A 3,550-nucleotide genomic window follows, 5' to 3' on the forward strand; every position below is an offset into this window, starting at 1 on the left:
ATTTGAAAAACGGTGAAATTCTGGGTGAAACGTATTTTCGCGATTTTTTGCAAACGGTGTGTCGGATTGACGCAAATGATACGGCATTGGAAAGCTATGTAAAAGGCGCAACTTTTTCGTATACAAATGTTTTTCTAATTCCTTACGGTTTAAAAACGAATTCGAATATGATCAAATTTGATTTTGAACGCGATTTTTTTTAAAAGTTTGTCGAAATATGGCAAATAATATACCGTTGGATAGCTATCGAAAATGCAAAACTTAGTCATGTTGAACGTTTTCTCTACTTCGCAACCGTTTAAGAGTAATTTTAAATACGGCATGATGGATCCTGCTGCTTTATCGTGTGAAAAATAGAGTAGTCGTACTGATATATATGTATGTTTGTACTGAGCTATTTTTTGTAGAGTAATTTTGAATGGTTCCGAAAAAGGATGCTTGTACTGATGCTTGCATGGATTTGTACTAAGCGTGTTTTCACTAACTAGACTTTGCTCTGTTTTTTTGGTAATATTTTTCTCGTAAGTTTTCAATGGTTTACTGTATCGTCACCCCTGTACTTGTATGATTTGTATCATCGAACTGAATGATATTTTATTCAAAAAGAAAATGTGTTTGTTTTGTTTCCTTTTTTTAACTCAACATTTTTTGACAACGTTGTTCTGAACTTCTCTCATTTTGCGACTTGTCGGGGGCAGCCTAGGTCCCAGGGGAGGCACGGCGGCGTACCAGAGGTAGGTGACGGGATCGCGTGTCGGTGCTTCATGGAGGGAGGCGGTGTCGGGGTCGCACACCGGTGCTTGGTGGTGGCAGACCACGCGCGCTGGTGCTTCATCGCGCGTAGTTTTTTCCTCAAACTTTATTGCCATCAAAATTTCTTTTCCGTGCCTCTCGAACTGATGCGAACTTTATTGGCACCAAATTTGTATACTTAAATTTCTATGTGTGTTTCCTTTTTAATTCAAACTGACAATTTCTTTTTATTCCAAATTGATTGCCAGTTTTAACTCGTACTGATCAATATTTTTAATTCAAACCTTTTTGTACTTTCAAAGGACATAAATTAGCACAAACATCCTCATCTTAGCAATTTCTTTTTATTCTGAACTGATCCCCGTTTTTAACTCGTACTGATCAATACTTTTAATTCAAACCTTTTTTTACTTTCACATGACAGAAATTATTCATCTCCCCCGACCTCTTAAATTTCAAGACTCACGCACAAGCATCCTCATCTTAGCAAGACAAGCTAAGTCATTTGCATGCAGAGCAACAATAACAATACTCCAAACATACCAAGGGACGTCACACTGGAAAAACAATGCAACCAACGGGTTCTCTCTAGTGGCAAAATCGACTAATTTTGAACTTGCACGACATCTAAACAAGAACTACATGATACACAATTTTCCATCATGCACCTCCTATCCTGAGCATAAATGAAATGAGAGAAGGGTATCTTGAACATCTAAACAAGAACTTGCAATTTTTTCAATCATGCACCCAGAGATTCTGCCTTCTCCCCTGGCCCTGAAACAAGAGCACCATCAGTTTAGTTTTAAACAAATTGAAAGTTCAAACATGAGGCATGTAGTTTTGCAAATGATGAAAGTCACAGAACTGAGCTATTTTTGTTTTACTTCAAATAATTCAACATGAAAAAAACAAATACAGATAAATATTTTTTGTGCGAAATTCTGAAGCAGATGTCAGTTCGACCTTTTTAACTACTTTTTTGCACAAGGAGATGATGTTATTGAACTGGCTAGGTACATTCAGCTTTACCTAGTATGTTATTGCCCTGGAACTGCAGCTTGTATCTTTTACTGCTCATCTTTAACATTAAGAAAGTACTAATCAGTACTAGTATTTGTGTAAGTCATACTGATCAGTATTGCTGCTTGTCGTACTGATGAGCACTAAATTTTTCATCTAGTGGACTGCTATTGGTTTTCAAGTTGGACTTGAGTACTTTTAAATGGACTTTTTACAGAGCTCTGATCAAAATCTAGATTCCAAGAAAAAATGGCCTTCATGGATGGCAGTATGTGAACTGAAGAGTAGGAGAGGAGGAGCACGAAGGTGTTTCTCACCAATCGTGTTCCTGATGGCGTGGTGGATGGAGGCATGAACTGATGCTGGTCATTTTGTTGAACCTCCACCGAAGAACCCCTATAGGTCGTATAGAAGAGAAACCAGAGATGAGGTTAGTGACATGGAGCTGGTGCAGTACGGCGACTTCGCCGTAGATGCAACACTCCAACACACGAGCACCTCACATATGTAAGGGAACGGTGCTGGACGTCGTGGTGGTTCTGGACCAACTCGAGGGCATGCCTGGCACCATTGAGGCAGGCCGTGGGGGCTGGCTGGGGGAGGTCATGGTGGTGGTGACACATGCCAGAGTGAGGAACGGTGACCCACACAAGAATTTGTAGCAGCTGAGGTGGCATACGTGCACGGGAGGAGGAAAGCAACCACGCGTGGGGGCGGCGAGCAGTTGTGATGGTGCGCTTTTCCTCTTGGTTATTTATCAATTACATAGCTCCAAAAGAAAGGTAACTGATACAACTACTAGCAATGTGCTAAAAGAACATTAGTATCTATTAGTTGGGAATCATGTGTATTTGCCTCTCTGTATTCGAAATTGCTTCAATTGATGGCTCATTGGATAACATGCATGGTCCTTATAATTGTGAAGTTAGCAGCAGTTCTACATTAGAATTCCGAGAGAAATTTCTACAAAATTCATTAACCAAAGTGACAGTATGGTGCTCATTCTCAAGCACAATGACAAGTACTTGTTTGTGCTATATGAAGGAGATGGAAACACAAAGGAAATCAGACTCACCATCGGGAAGTAGATGAACTGAAAAGCATAGAAAATATGAACTTGTGCATCTTGTCTTAACTTCATCCTACGAAAAAGGAACAAATATGGGAGATGAGTTTTTGTCAAGATGAACTTACCAGGGTTTGGTGTTCGAACTTTTAAATGTTTGTGCTACCGAAAATAGAGAATAGCAGCCTGCCTCGACCAGATCGGCGACTTCGTCACGGGCGGCCTCTCGTACACCGTGAGGGCAACACATACACACACGAACTTACCAGAATACACAACACGACCGGGTAGATAAACAATTTTTTGTATTCCACATGTAGTAATACCTGGACTTGCTGTCACATGTGTTCTTTATAGTAAATCGAGGCAAATGAGATGGTAATCCTTCTCTTCATTTTCTTTTTCTCTATCCCGCATCAGTTCAGAAATCCAATACAGGTTTTAGTTCAAAAGAGAATTTCATCCATGCCTTGACTGACTAGCAGTAATTAAATAATCAAAATAAGTTTTTGCTAACCAGTTTATGTACTCTCAATCAGTCCAAATAATCTAGCATTTAGTATCGACCATTAATCAGTTCGACAAATGAGGTTGTTAACGAGCCCATTAACGATAAAAATGAAATCAGCTAATAACTTACTGGCCGAATCAAATTTTAGTGTTTTCAAGCAGCAGCAATAGTCGGACTGATGGAGACATCCATGGGTG

General features: G+C 39.7%; 1 long non-coding RNA gene across 3 annotated transcripts; it reads right to left on the reverse strand.

Moving 5' to 3' along the window:
* Nucleotides 1-1,468: 1,468 nt before the first annotated feature.
* On the reverse strand, nt 1,469-3,230 carry LOC119297931. Of its 3 annotated transcripts, XR_005145763.1 has the most exons (4): nt 3,169-3,179; nt 2,852-2,918; nt 2,094-2,172; nt 1,469-1,530 (listed from the first exon to the last, which is right to left on the reverse strand). It is a non-coding gene; the product is annotated as an uncharacterized LOC119297931 (long non-coding RNA). The 3 variants fall into 3 exon arrangements; XR_005145762.1 differs by lacking the exon at nt 3,169-3,179 and having other exon boundaries at nt 2,852-2,995; XR_005145764.1 differs by lacking the exon at nt 2,094-2,172 and having other exon boundaries at nt 1,497-1,530; nt 3,169-3,230.
* Nucleotides 3,231-3,550: the final 320 nt, after the last annotated feature.

The sequence above is a fragment of the Triticum dicoccoides genome, chromosome 5A (assembly GCF_002162155.2).
Source record: "Triticum dicoccoides isolate Atlit2015 ecotype Zavitan chromosome 5A, WEW_v2.0, whole genome shotgun sequence".
Classification (NCBI taxonomy): domain Eukaryota; kingdom Viridiplantae; phylum Streptophyta; class Magnoliopsida; order Poales; family Poaceae; genus Triticum; species Triticum dicoccoides.